Below are 15,484 nucleotides of genomic sequence, written 5' to 3' on the forward strand. Positions count from 1 at the left end.
AAACGTAGTGACAAGACACAGAGATAGCATGATGTGATTATGTTACAACCATAAGAGACAAACATACGAGACAAACATTATTATCCTGAGGCTAGCTGTAGCTTCCTGACAACGGCGTTGCTATTTTCATTACATGATGTGATACCTGGATGCTACAGAAGCATCTTTTTCATCTGGGAAGACTACCCTGGTGAAATACATATTTTTTTTTTTTTGGTATCTTTACTATCAATAGGTTTTAATTTTTACAAAGCATGTTTTCTGATCCCTTCTCCTACAAAATGAGTCTGACTAATGTAGCCAAATAATATTGCAGTAGCTATGAATACAGAAACATTTCTCACCACTTCTTAGCTAATGCAAGTATTTTTTTCATTGCTTATGAATAATTGTTGTTGTGTCAAAAGCAGTAGACAGGAAAATTGGTGTTTCTTCCAAACATATCATTACACTCACTAAAGTAATGAGGAATACATCAGTTATTTTTAGGTCATCATTTTTGTCAGGGAAAATAGCAACCTTTTTGAATAAACTGGAAATCATTATTGCTTCCTCTGGGATTCACGCTGAATGCACTAATTATGGTGAATTCATTTGGTTCTCACAAGGTTACTACTAAGAAATCTCATGGAAGCTCCGTTACACATTGCAGTGGGCCAGGTTGTCCCAGGGCCAGGGACTTGTCTTTTGGGTGTGCCAGGCTCTCTGTGCCCTGACGGGGTGCTGGCAGGAGGGCAAACCGAGCTGGGGGGTGTAAACCCCATGCCCCAGCAGTGCCCTGGCCCTCGTGCCCTCGGATGGCAGCAGGATGGGTACCCTGGGGCCGGGGAGAGCCCGGGTGCAGCTCCTGCCCTGCTGCAGGGCTTTGGGGCATCTTTGGGAGCTTAGAAAAGTGCAAGCAGTACAAGTTATTCTACATTTTAATCGGGTGTCTTTGCACGCACAGGAGCGCGCAGGAGCTGCCTTTCCAAAATAACTTCAAGCACAGGCACAGCCTCAGGACATTAATCTGCATGAACTAGAGGTAAGTGTGTAAAACACCTCATCAAACCACAGCAGGCTGCTGCGCACAGACGTGCACTAGGCTCTCAATGAACCAGACCAGGGCTATGTCAGTCCCAACTAGGAGCACTGCAGCGCAGCCCAGGGCGTGCAGGTATTTTCCTTCGTGCATGCTGGCACGCAGGCAAGCCCACGCTGGATTCCTCCTACACGTTCCTCAGCTACAATGTCAGCTTCGGGCTCTCCTGCCCCAGCATGTTCTGGTGACATGCTGCCACCACGGCCTGTGGGGCTGCACAAGTCCTGCCTATGCCATTAGCGTCCTCTCCCTCAGAGTGGCTCTGTGATGATCTGTGCGGTGAGCACTCCAAAATATTCAGGTACTGTGCAAGGATGGACAATGTTTGGACCTACAGAAGTAAAAGCCTGATGCCTTCTTGTAACTATGGCTCACAGGACTGCCTCTTACTTGCTTCACCCCCTCCCCATTTATATATTTTTTAATTATTATTATTTTAATGTGGAAATAGAGGCAATGGGCATGTACTGGAACACAGGAGGTTCTGTCTGAACACCATGAAACACATCTTTACTATCACAGTGACTGAGCATAGGCTGCCCAGAGAGGCTGTGGAGTCTCCTCCTTGGAGATCTTCAAAAGCTGCCTGGACGTGGCCCTGGGCAGCCTGCTCTGGGTGGCCCTGCTTGGGCAGGGGTTGGGCCTGGTGGGCCCCAGAGGGCCCTGCCAGCCTCAGCCATCCTGGGACTAAGGGAAGGGAAGGGAAGGGAAGGGAAGGGAAGGGAAGGGAAGGGAAGGGAAGGGAAGGGAAGGGAAGGGAAGGGAAGGGAAGGGAAGGGAAGGGAAGGGAAGGGAAGGGAAGGGAAGGGAAGGGAAGGGAAGGGAAGGGAAGGGAAGGGAAGGGAAGGGAAGGGAAGGGAAGGGAAGGGAAGGGAAGGGAAGGGAAGGGAAGGGAAGGGAAGGGAAGGGAAGGGAAGGGAAGGGAAGGGAAGGGAAGGGAAGGGAAGGGGGAAGGGAAGGGAAGGGAAGGGAAGGGAAGGGAAGGGAAGGGGGAAGGGAAGGGAAGGGGGAAGGGAAGGGAAGGGAAGGGAAGGGAAGGGAAGGGAAGGGAAGGGAAGGGAAGGGAAGGGAAGGGAAGGGAAGGGAAGGGAAGGGGGAAGGGAAGGGAAGGGAAGGGAAGGGAAGGGAAGGGAAGGGAAGGGGGAAGGACCCTTCCTAACACCACCCTCCATTTTCCCTGGGTATTAACAGCATCATCTGCAGAAACATACCTGATTTGCCAAGTTTAGAGCTACAACTGCAACCATTTCTCCACTTGCACCCTTCTCTCTCACTTTTTTTTTTTCCTTCTTCTTTTTGATTTGCTCTGAAATCAGTTTGCTTTGTACAGAATTTTGTAAAGGCAATTCTGCTTCTCAAAACATCCTTAGATAACTACTGTATGAAAAATCCCATATGGGAGCAAATAATGTTGCCAGTCAAAGGCAGTTGAATGTTCAAAACTAGGAATTCTTAATGAAATACTGACTTTCCAAAAACAGCCTTAGGAGAACCAACATTTTCTGTTATTCTCCGCAAATTAAAAGATTTGTTTAGCTTTTCTGATTACTTTCACATTCTGAACTAGTAACTACTTGTCTGATCTAGTGCAACAATATTTTTTTGAAAAAGAAAGCATTAAAAATGTAAAACAATTGGGATTGTTATTTCTTTAGAATAAATAACTTGGCACTCACAGAAAATTATATCTCAGGTGTTTATTTAATTCATACCACAGCCTTATACTTTGTTACTTTTAAAAGTTTAATGGGCTAAGAAGTGGTTAACAAGTCTTGTTAGACTTTGTCCATTAACTCAAAGGCAATTCTGGAACCAAAAAGCTTTAATATATGATTAAAAATCCCGGAAGATGTGGAATAATGACTCCTCTGTTAAAAAAAATAAATAAGTCAATTTAGTTGTAAAAAAGAATAAAAGTCCCCAAGTGCAAAATGTATATTCCTGCATAAGTCATTCAACAGATACAGACTGTTAGCATATCAGCCTATTCTTCAACGCGCCATGGATTTGGACTCGGTGTGATGTTTCTGAAGTCTCCTGTGTTCTAAATGAAATGGTCATAACCAAAGTATTCATGTTTGCTTAATTTTTTAGACCAAAAATTCACCTCACAGCGTGGTTCCCACTGCAGGCGAGGAGAGCGGTCAGAAGGTGAGGATGGATTTCACTGCAGTAGACAGAGAATTAAAATGAGCTACTGATTCAACTTAATTTAGCAGAAGGAGAATTAATTTTTTAAATAATGAAACATATTGCAAATTGATTAATGCTTCCCTGAAGCTCTCTTTCTTTTATCTAAGTTTAGTGTTTGGAAGCTCAGGGCTGGATTTTTCTTTCTCCCCCATCAAAGTTCTAAGCAGAAATAAACGCAAGTCCATATTAAGGACTCTCTTCTGTGATCACCAAACAGCTGTGTTTTGTAGACCCATCTCCTCTGCTGCATTAGCCATTATATCTCAGTATTTGGTTGCTGGAGACCAGAGAGGCTCTCCCTTCAGTAGACCCAGTACATAAAAACCGAACTTGTCAGCGAGCATTGGGCCCCAGGAGCCCTGCTGACTCACTTGGCTCTGTGGGCACAGCAGGATCTGCAGGAGGTGCTGCACAATATGGTACCTGGATACCACAAAACTCCGCAAAGCTATTTGAAAGACAACCTAGTGCTTTTTAATTATTATTTTTTTTTTTACATTTATTTTATTTTTTCTTTTTATAAGAACCTGTGTTTTCATGTTTTATAGGCTCGGATGGGATGGCTGTGTTCCCAGGGAAATAAGCCTATCTGCATTAGCCAGCACTCGGATCCAGGAGGCATTGTAAAAGGATCAGCATCAACCTATGAGAGGTTTGTATCAGCTCAGACACCTTTAAATATGTGAATAATCTCAACTTCCACATTTCTTGGATGCACCACATTCTTGCAACTAATGGTGAAGGAGCTCTGCACAATTCTTGGAGAAGCTTCAAGGCTTTCAGCAGGGAAACCCACAGGGACTTAAACCCTTAAATCACATTGTGACTTCTGAAGATGTCATACTGGGAAGCAGTAAAATAAAACTGGTAGAAAATATAGCTCCAGAGCACCTCCTGCAGCGTACAAAGGCTGCCCCACTGGGCTCTGCAGCTGCCCAGCACCAGCTCCTGCCACTCACTGGGCTGGCCATTCAGATACGGGGCTGTGCCCATTTGGTAGCCACCAGGTTTTCAGTCTTATTATCCACAGGTATGTATGGATCAAAAGGCAAATAAGAAATGCAAACCTATTGCTGGTAGGCTGAAACCCACAATGCAAGGATCTGCACCTCAGCGGGAGGTCATCAGCCTATATTTTATTACTTATAATCCAGTGCCTTCATAGCTTCAGGAACACACCATATTAGAGAAGAACATCTGGGTGAAACCTTGGCCCTGCTGAATTCAACAAGAGCTGTCGCTGTGATTTTCTAGGTTTTCATACACAACACTGCTTCTTTCATTTGAGGTCAGCTGAATTGGTCTGGCAGTTTTATGCTTGCACAGTAACACAAGGAGAATGACAAAGCTGAAAAGCTTAATGATAGCTAATTCAAGAGCACTTGTTAAGGCTGAATATAAAACAGTATTTAGAGATATAAGAAGGTAGATTAATTTGTTGGAAGAGGTAGAACTATTGCAGTACCAGAATAAGTGTATTTTGAAATAGTTTTTCAGCAAATTTTTGTTCTGGAACAAAAAGAATATTTATGTGTTTTTAAATGCTTTATATTATGAACCTGCTTTCTGCATTAATTTTCTCACAATTACATTTAGCGACCTCTCATTTTTGTATCACGAATAATAAACCCTCTCAACATTCTTCATACTTTTGCTGGACATACAGGAACAGTTAAAAGCCTTATTGCTTTCTGGCAGAAGCTGTATGTTTTTTAACATTGCTTGCTCAGTGACTGGTGCCCCATTGTACAACGGGTTGCGAGCTGTGATTTGTCACCCCGTGCTCTGCCTTCGCTCAGTGAATGGAAATAACCAACTTCCTGATGTTCATAAGGGTCTGCAGAGATGCGTACATATGCATAGCTTCCTTTTCATATGTTTAACTTCTATTTTAAGGAGAAGATATATATATATATGTGTCGTGAAAGCTGCTAAAACTATCAAAAGGGAAGGACTGACACAGCCAGCCTTAGCCTAAAAGCACCGAGTCCTCAGTCTCCACCTAACAACTGGAGCATTGCCTCCCCCTAGACATGGGGATGTGTTTCTCTGGATAGATTTAGCAACCTGAAATAATCACATGAAGTGTACAAAGACCATGTTCTTACCGGGTTAAACGCAGCCAAATGGAGACTCACTTCAGTGGGAGGACTGTTTCTGCACCATCCTAGAACACTGCCTTTGCTTACACATTTCTCTGAAATACTGCTTTTAAATCATTTCAGCTTGGTGTTATATGTAAAAAGGCATGTGACTGGCTTTGCTAGCTTGCTGTGAGAACAGTGGTAGCAATCATAATAAACGGACTGTCTTGCCCAGCTGAGAGATGCCATTGTATTTTCTCCTGGCTGCTGCTTAGAGCAGAAGGAAAACGGGAAGGCCTGATGTCTGCAAAGGCAGAGGCAGCAAGGGGAATACAGCTTGCTCCTCGAGGTAAATCAGAAGTGTAAATTGCACCTTTTCAGTTTATTAAGTACTAATTAAAGGTTGCAAGGCTGGCATTCTTCTACCAGACGTATGGTGCCAGGGATGCAGCCACCCGTGTGCCTGGAGTTTGATTGCTATCTTGTGATTATACAGAAGCCAATTGTGGCATTTTCTTTTTTGGGTATTGCTGTCATTTGAATAATAGATCATTAGCATGCCTTGCTGTGGTGATCCATTATTCAAAAGCAGTTACCGTCCAGGAAAGATGTTTGACTGCTCAAGAGAGCTGACATGGCACAGAGGTAGTGTGCCTGTGTGCTCCCATCTTTGTGGCCTGAGTGACAGCAGAAGAGGGAGGAAAGGGGCCTGGCTGTCCCCTCCAAACAGTGGGAACGAGCTGATTGCTGGTACGTTTAGGCAGGATATTCCTCTTTCTGAATGGAACCATTGCCACTGGGTGCACAGTAAATCTTGGTGCAACTGCAGGTTAAAACCAGACATCTTCTGAGACCCTCCCAGTGCATATTTCTGTAGGGAAGTGGCTCGACACTGCAGCTAGGGCAGCCACCGAGTCCACTGGCATCAAAGCAAGGAGGACAGTGCCGGGACAGCGAGGTGGCTCCGCAGGTTGTTAACAGGAGCATCCTCCACGCAGGGAAGTACGTGTAGGGGAAGTGGTTTAAAAATTAGCAAGTAAGCAACAGAGGTTAACAGCGTGGGTCAAGGGGATGGAGAAGGTTCCCTCCTGACACCTAACGGGAGAGCAAAGTTTGCAAGGCGATGATGGCAGTGGCGATAGGGAAGGGGAATGAGCACTGAGGAGCTACACCAGCGAGGACAAGCACCTGTGCTGGGGAGAAGAGGTGGAGGGGGGTTCTGTGTTAGGGACTAGCAAGGAAGGTGCTCAGTGTAGCAGGTATCAGCCTGGGTTTGCCAAGGCCAAGGAGGAGCACGCCGCAGTGCCCGAGATCGGAGAAGATGAGAGCCCAAACAGGAGTTTGGTCTGAAAGGCCAGCTTAGCCATCTGGAGCCAATTTAATCTCTCAATAAAATGCTTTCCTCCCACAGTCCTGCCAGGAGAAAACAATAGTAACATAGCCAAAGCCTTTTTAGTGCCAGGGGAGCAGATCTGAGATCAGGGGTGGTGAATTGGGTCAGGCACCATATGATCTGCAGGCATCAGACACGGGAGCTGACTTACGCTTGGCTGTTCCTGCCCTGTCATGCTTTGTGCAGTTGTCTGTGTTGCCCGACAAAGGCAGCTCAGTTCAAACAATATTTTACCCATACTCTGTCGATGTTTACAATGAGCATGTCCCAGACAGGGAAAGAAGTACGGAGGAGGTTCCTGCTAAATCCCAGATGAGCTAAACACACAGCTTTTTGGGCATCTTCAGCACCACTCCAAATAATCCCACTTGACTGATCTACAGAGAAATACAAGAAACATTAGGCTTACTGATTTTCTTTCAATGTTTTAAATATTCTGCTTTCCCTCCCCTAAGTTGCATGTTTAACAAATACCAAAATTATTCCTTCCTTAGTGACGTATGGCAAATGTTGTACGACAGGTTGATTTTTCTGTTTATTGGCAAATCAACGTAAAATGTAGGAAAAAAAAAAAGTTCATTTTTAAGATGTTTGAAACTGCTTTCCCTTTCTGGCAAAGCTGAAAGCGTTTAAAAAAATGTTTGAGGACAGATGAAATTGGCTCACAGTTTCATGCTTGCATAATAACACAAAGAGAACGGTTAGGCTGAAAAGCTTAATGACAGTTAATTTAGAATCATGATTTTGCCTAAGTATAAGATTTTAGAGATATATAGATATATAGATATATAGATATATAGATATATAGATATATAGAGTATAAGTATTTAGAGATAAGATGGAAGTTTTCAGAAAATTTATGTGCTGGGAAAATAAGCCTAGGAAATGCAAAACTGTGGTGTGAGGTTCCCTTAACAGCTGAACTGCAAAAAATGCATCCCAGGGACATTTCAGACCCCATGGTCACGTCTGCGTTCCTCTGTATTAGCTTTATAATTAACCAGGCCATAGTGGCAGACATCAACACAGCGCTGTTCTTGGGGCTGTTTAAATCCTAGCCGCTGTGTGCAGAATAGCATCATGTGGCACGAAGTGTAATTTCAGAGAGATCCCTCCCCAGGTGGCATTCCTTAATATTACATCCACTTTGCTTAATTATGCAAATGCTACAGAGATTTTAAAAGGAAAATCTGGACTCTAATTATGTGGACTTCCTCGTCTATATTCTCCTCCAGTCATCCAACTGTAATGCTTGCAAGACTCTTGGCTGTAGCAGTTAGGCTGTGCTAATTGTGTTCTGCACACAGGAATTACTGACTCGTGCTAATTTTGAAAGAGACTGCCACATTTTTGACAATCTGAGTTTGAATTGAGGTAACGAGTACATAAATAATTAGTCCATATGTAAGTATTTTACTCCAAACAAACATTAGTCCTAATAGTTTTCTGAAAGATCAGAAGGAAATAAAAATATAATTGCAAATTTTGAAACAACAAAAAAAAATGAATTAAATAACTAGAAATATTTCCTTTGAAGTGCGTGGAAAAAAAATCAAATTTTTAAGTTTTGTACTTAAAAACAGTACAAATGAAATACATCTCTGGATCAAATATAATTTTTTTTCAAATATTGTCATTCAAAAATATGTTTCCCACCTCAGTTTATGAAAAAAGCCAAACAAATAATAGCAAGGCAACATATCTCCAATCCTACATAGCAATAAATAAGTATAAAGAAACCCAAACATTGTGGAAATTGTCTTTGCACCTCACATCAGGGGGCAGATGGCTACCTGCAATTCAAAGTATAAGCAGCATCAGCCTACGTCTGAATTACTTTGAGGTGTTTAGATGGAGGGTTTGATGCCAACTCACCTTCTGTCACCACATGTGCCTGAATGTAAAAACAGGATCACTCATCTGAAGGTAAATGGATAGAAAGTCACGTACTTTGACCTCTCACTCCATGAGTTTGTTAACGGCTGCTCTTGTAATCACAGCTGCCTGCATCGTTGATCTTTTTGCCCCAAGTATCACTATACCATGGGGTACAGAAACAGGTTGCATGGTCATCTTCAACAGATTTTTACAACTGGGTGATTATAAATTGACCTCATCCAAGAGATTAGGTCTTGGTTAGTGTTTGACTTTCCACTAGGGCTCTTGCACATCACATCAGGAGGAGAGAAGGAAAGAGTGTGATGGGGAGAAAGCCCAAGCAAAGCTGCTGATGGTAGCAGACAAAGGCAGATGGAGAAATTTGTGTAATATCACAGCAAACCAGCCGTCCAGCGAGAGAGAGGATTAATTGCCGAGTACATGTACACAGTGACTAATGGCAGATAATTTGGAACGAAGATGAATTGTTTCCCTAGCACGTCATGCACACTGGCCACAGAGCGCCTGCCCAGCTGGCCCCGTCCTGTGGGAGCCCTGCCAAACAGCCTCTTGGGACCATGTGGAGGATGGAGGGATTCTCCCTTCTTGTGCCCCTTACAACGACTTCCAAATAGCTTGAAGGGCGTCCACGTCTGCACATCTAGCTATGACTCTCCCTAAGGGTGTCCCATATCCCTGGGTAGAAAGCTTTCACATTTGAGGGATCTGGGAAAATGGAAGAGCTGGCAAATAAACAAGAAAGATCATTTCTAGAGAAGTTCAGTATTCATTCCTTAAGGATCAGTTGTCTTTAAGGAGACGGGGAAGCCGCGAAGCTGTCACCAAAACATCTGCTTCCACCTCGGCAGGGTCCCTGCCTGAGCCTGCTGGGTGATGCATGGCGGCAGGGAGGCAACTTTCAGACTCACATCTGTCACAGCTAATGCTAAAAATGACTCCTCTGCAGAGCCTCGTTTTCCCCCCTGACTTGCATTAGTTCTGCCCTTGCAGGTTTTCTCTCACTTCAGTGAAACTACTCCCCGCCTATAGGGTGATCTTGGAGGAAAGGAGGATCAGGCCTTGGCCTCATCCTATAAAAACACTCTCATCATGGAAACAGTGGCATCTGCTATTGCTAAAATTGTCCTTAGAGGACTAGGAGCTGTTCTTTAGAAAAATGAGGAGTCTTCTCAAAAGAATGTCAGAGCCTGGAGTCTCGACCAGATAGATCACTAATGATAGCTTGTGCCGAAATTGCAGCAGTAGGGAAGTTGCAGTATACGTTCCATAAGCTTAATCACTTGGAAACTTTTCATTATTTTTTAAGCAATATTTACCTCAGTCTAGATGTCTTGTGTGGCTTCTGGTATTTAGAGATCTTTCAGCTCCCTGCAGGCAGTTGACCAAGGCATCCAGGGGGGTTCTGAATATCTCCAGAGAAGGAGACTCCACGACCTCTCTGGGCAACCTGTGCCAGTGCTCTGTCACCCTCACAGAAGAGAAATGCCCCCTCATATTGAGGTGGAACTTCTTGTGCTTCAGTTTGTGCCCATTGCCTCTCATCCTGTCACTGGGCACCACTGAAAAGAGTCTGGTTCCATCCTCTTGATACCCTCCCTTCAGACATTTGTGTACACTGATGAGGTCTCCCCTCAGTTTTCTCTTTTCTAGGCTTAAGCCTGGGAAGATAACAGGTTGCTCTGGTCCTGACATCATAATTCCCCAAGAACTTTTGTCTACCTAGTGAAAATTGTCAAAAACTGTATCCTTGCTGGTAATACCATTTGAAAGACTGCGTAGTAAATGGGCATGGAGCCTGGATTATTCTGTTCCTTTTGGAGATGGTTCCTGCAAGTAAGGAGTGGTGACAGAAGATTGCTTGGGTTCTCAGTGTAGGTGGGTGCTCAAGTGTTGGGCCTATATTTGTTCTTGCCACCTCGTTACTTGCAATAAGCCCTGCATTAGTTTTCACAGCTGAAGGTTTGAAATTCTTGTCTTGAACCACAAATGTAAATACCAAAGAAAAATAATATGAAGAAGCAAAGATGTCAGGAACTTAGAGGGAAAGACCCTCCTAAACACTGGCATTAATTTATATGTTCTTGGTGAACCACTAATTCTTTGTTTCACTGGACCACAGAGATGTATGCAGAGTTAAGTAAATTAACGCACATGATAGCTATCAAAATAGGAATTTTCATGACTGCCATATATCCATATGATCTAATAGTACAGTTGCAGAATGTAATTAGTAGCTCTACTAGCAGCAGTCTACATTTGTCAAATCATCATTACCTCAAAATTGACTTTATGTACACATCTCATATAATCATGGAGGCCAGATTCTTGTATGGTTTCAAATCATCCATACAGCCTTTCCATAGAGGTGATGCTACTGGCTTCTTTGTTGCACGTCAGGAGGTAAAGCGATGGAGAGTGCAAGTAAAGAGATGAGCATCTGGCCCTAAGAACTATGTAGTGCTCTTGCTTACCTCCACAAGATGGAAGTGAATGAAAACACACTGATATAATATTGATGCAAATACCTCCTCAGCCCAAATTGTTATGGGTCTCTGCACAAGAGCTATGAGAGAAAAAAAAAAGTAAGGATAAGGAGATTATAACAAGAGGCATGTAGCAGTAAAGAGATCAGTAATCTGTAGTTCTTAATTCAGAACTTAATCAGGTGCACAAAAGATTATTTTAATTTTAAGCAAGGACTGGACAGATCATTGATATGGGCTGGTTGTAATTATGACTTCTTGTGAGTTAAGACTTATAAATTAAAGCTTCTAACCGTGCTACTTGCAGAGATGTTTGATCTATATCCAAATGTACTGCTGCTGCAGTAAGACATGGGCTTTCAATGCAGTGAATAGTTTGATAGCTTCACTAAGTTTAAAGCTGCAACAAAAAGTTATTGCTTTTTAGTGTCATTTGCTACTTACAGCTATTAATGCATCCCATATATAAGGCTATCAATTCTTAGGCATGAGTGCCCCAACCAGTATTCACAAAGAATGCAAAACTTTTCTTTGTAGTGGTAAAGATATGTTACTTTGACATGTAATTTAATTAACACTTTAAGTAGTGTGAGGTTTTCCGCTGAATGAACTTGGATGCCTGTCTTATGGTTTAATACCATGCGCAAGCAGTGCCAAACTCTGCTCTTGGGTTTACAATTTCAAGCTAGCTGGCACTTACTGCATCTTGCTGAAATGAGGCATCTAATGAAGTGAAGCATGTACTTACCCTGATTTCCTTTCCAGTCAACAGAGAGAGACTTCAGTGGACTAATTAGCCAACTGGAAGATGCCTATGTCCCTTACTGATGACAGAGCATGTGCAGCATGATCAGAGCCTGAAATAGGTGAGAAGAATCTGGGCCATTAACCTAAGATGTCCTTGTACACCTTAGGATAGACCACGGCCCTTACTATTTTGAACTGTTCACTTGCAGAATATTCATATGTTCACAAATCCAGTCAGAGAGTATTCAATAAAACAGTTAAAAATTCAGTGTCTTTCTTGTGAAAAAAGGACAATAGATCGAAGTTGGGGTTTGTTTTTTCTCGCGTTGCTCCCCACACAGGTGGCATTGGTAACAGACTGGTATACAGATTCTTTTTACTTTCTTCTTATAAATCTAAATTAAAAGTTATAATCACTTGTGAATTTTGCATTCCTATTTTACTCATGAGAGGAGAACACATGCAGTTTTATCTCAGAGAGCACAGTCAGGAACCAGGTCATAATATGAAAACCTTGAGTGTGCTCTTTCAAGGCAGGATGTCAGCATTGCATCAATGATCACTTGGTGCATCTAAAAGTAGCACTTTTCACTAGAACCTGACAGACAGGAAAGAGAAAAACCTGCATGAATAAAAGAGACTCAGCTTGTGCTGGAAACTTCCACGAAGAGTAGATAACTTGCAAAGGATGATACTGCTGGCAGAAAAATTAAAAAAAATAATGCTTCACTTCTTGATAAATAAGGCTTGGTCAATGCACGGATGAAGTACTCTTGTGTTCAGTGTATCCCAGTCTGTCAGAAGCAATTGTATTGAGGCACCCCGCTGACTCCAAGTCCTTTCTGCAATATGAGGCTTTGGGATATGGCATATTCCCTTTGTCCAAGGAAGAAATGATCTGTCTTAAGGAAGAGCACAGCCTTGGTGGTCTTGACAGGTTGAAAAGTCTGCACACCCAACACAAGAACTGGGCAGGATACAGCCAGGGAGGTGGTACACATCATTTTCATCTCTTAATGTCAGTCACAAGCTCAGGCACAGATGTCTCTGCTCCTTGTCCTCTCTTGTGATTGACAGGCTGTCAATTGACATATAGTGAGGTTTGTGTTTGTCAATTAGTATATAGTGAGGTTTGTGTTTTGTGATGCAGGTTTGTCTTAATGCAGAGCTGGATTGCAGCCTCCACTAATGACTCCTAGTCACCGTTTTCCAAGTGTCTTCTGCCATTTCCTCTCTGGGGCAGGTTATGTTTGGCAATCCAGAGGTGAGCAGATCTAGTCTAATGTCTCTAACTAAACCAGTCTCGGGTTTAGAGTGAAGCTGATTCTCATACCTGAGCCAGTTGTTTTATGGATTTCCTGACTGGCAGAGTTTCATTGTGCAGTCCTCAAAAGTTCCTGTCTCAGTATTGCACATAATATTTCTTTCATTTAAGGCTTATAGAATAGGCCAAGTTCGTAAAATTTAATAGTGCCATTTGCAGAGGTCAACTGTCTCTCCCTCCCCCCCAAAAAAAGCAATATTATGTAAGTGAAAAACTCCAACTATGAAAATCAGTGAAAATATCTCCAATAAAACAGGTATCCCCAAAATTGATGGCAGATTGCAAAAAGAAAGGCAGAGTTTCCTCTAAGCTAAGCATACAAAGCCATTATTTGACTTTTAAAAATACACTAAAGCGAGAAGGACATTTCTGTGGGTATGCAGAGCATTCACCAAAACTTTTAATGTTTTTGAAAAGTCTCCTAACAGCATCGAGTTGCTTGTGAGAAAAATCTTTATGAGTGTTTTGAATTTTATATTGTTGGCTTTCTATACCTTTTTTTTTTTTTAGTCCATGTCTCAAATAATTTGGAAAGGTGTTTTCAAACAGATAATAAAGTAAAGTCCTTAATAAGTTGGATAAAATATTTATGTACAGATGAAACACCTAATCCTGTCTTTTCTTTCTATTGGCAATATATAGAAGTATTGCTATTTGTATCTACTTTTAGTCAGTGAAAAGAATGGAAAATATAAGATGTTGGAGACGGTAGAAAGAATTAAAATCAACTATTTAAATATTGATTTTGCCCTGGACTGCTCTCATGTTTTTGACTTTTAATTAAAAGTATTCTCTTTCCTTCTGATCATATTGATAGTACATGGGGATCTGTTACATGTGCAAAAAAATACCCCCATCTACATATTGGCACAGGTGCACGCACCTCTTCAGGAGTAATAACGCAACCATCTGCTGTGTGGAAATGCCCAATATTCTCCCAGACCTAGTATTCATTGCTGTCAATAGGAACCATGTTTATATGTGAAGGTGACAAATTTTTGTTTTAGGAAACGTAAAAGTGAGGCTTGCTTTCTTCCCCCAAACTGGAAGACCAGCACATACCCACTGACAAGTGAATCAGAAACCCACAGCAGGCTGATTTATGAATGGATAAGAAAAAAAAGGTACTCTTAGAGGGAAGAAACATAAAAACAGCTGATGGTGAAGGACAGAGCAACACTTCTCCAAGTATGGACTTCCAGCATCTGGCAATATTTGCATTATTCTTGGAGCTGCTCCTGGCCATGATGTATCAGGTTACTTGCCGCAGCTGGAATCAACTAGTATAAGATGGTATGCTAACCAGTATTTAAAATGCCAGATACCTCGGCTGGTATTATGAAATAGGTTTATAGCAGGAACTACTACATTCTTTTCCTGCAGTAGTGAATTTCTATTTCAATCACTAACAGTATGGAGTTAATCAGATAACGTCTTCATACTGGCTGGACTTTGATCCTGGGAACTCCCTGCAACGAAGTAAGACTCCAAGAGGAGAAACTGATGCACGTGAATAAGAGCATAGAAACCGTTCCATTTATTAAAGGTGCCAGGAAATTCTCAATGATAATAATAAGCCTCTATACCTAGAGCTGAAAAATAGTCCTGTACATAAGCCTTCTCTCCTTCTTTAAAGGGAGACTTGTCGGGACAGACTCAGAGGAGCTGAGGTGGTTTCTTCCAATAGGAAAAATCAACATAGGCACCAAACACGATAGCAACCTAGAGATTAAAACTCTGAAATGTGAGGTATGTGTTTATTTCTATTTTACAGTGTTGATATAAAGGAGTAGAACAGTTTGACACGCATGATCTGCAGATAGTCTGGGCTGGTAAACTGGTAATGAGAGCAAATCAGCAACCTGATAATGGCTTATCACTTGACAGTTGTTTTATTATATAGCCTTTCATCAGTGAAATGAGTTGCCTGTCTGGAAAGCTACATTCAGTGGAATTTGCATTAACCTCTTGTTTCCCACAGTTTCAGCAGAAGGAGAGAGGTCTGCGTGCCTGAGCCCTGCCTCCACCTGCTCCAGATCAACCCGCCCACCCTCTAGCTCTACAGACCTCCCTCGCCAGGCCTTGCCTGACCCATTTGGAGTCTGCAACAACCTGCTAGGCACCGTATCTCTTTTTCCAGCCTTCAGCTGCTCCTGTAGCTGTGGTCCCAGAGTCTACTGCCAGCGTCCAGGCCCGGGTTCCCTACCCCATGTCCACCCTACTGAGTGGGTCTCACAGTCCTTGGGCCTGTCACCATGGCAGGCTCATCATGAAGGGTAT

General features: G+C 42.6%; 1 long non-coding RNA gene across 1 annotated transcript; it reads left to right on the forward strand.

The window, feature by feature from the left end:
- The first annotated feature begins 695 nt into the window (after positions 1 to 695).
- Positions 696 to 12,826, forward strand: LOC106045724 (uncharacterized). Its single transcript, XR_001212932.3, has 4 exons — positions 696 to 1,024; positions 3,176 to 3,232; positions 3,823 to 3,926; positions 11,899 to 12,826. It is a non-coding gene; the product is annotated as an uncharacterized lncRNA (long non-coding RNA).
- The last annotated feature ends 2,658 nt before the right edge of the window (positions 12,827 to 15,484 follow it).

This window comes from Anser cygnoides, chromosome 1, assembly GCF_040182565.1.
Source record: "Anser cygnoides isolate HZ-2024a breed goose chromosome 1, Taihu_goose_T2T_genome, whole genome shotgun sequence".
Lineage (NCBI taxonomy): Eukaryota > Metazoa > Chordata > Aves > Anseriformes > Anatidae > Anser > Anser cygnoides.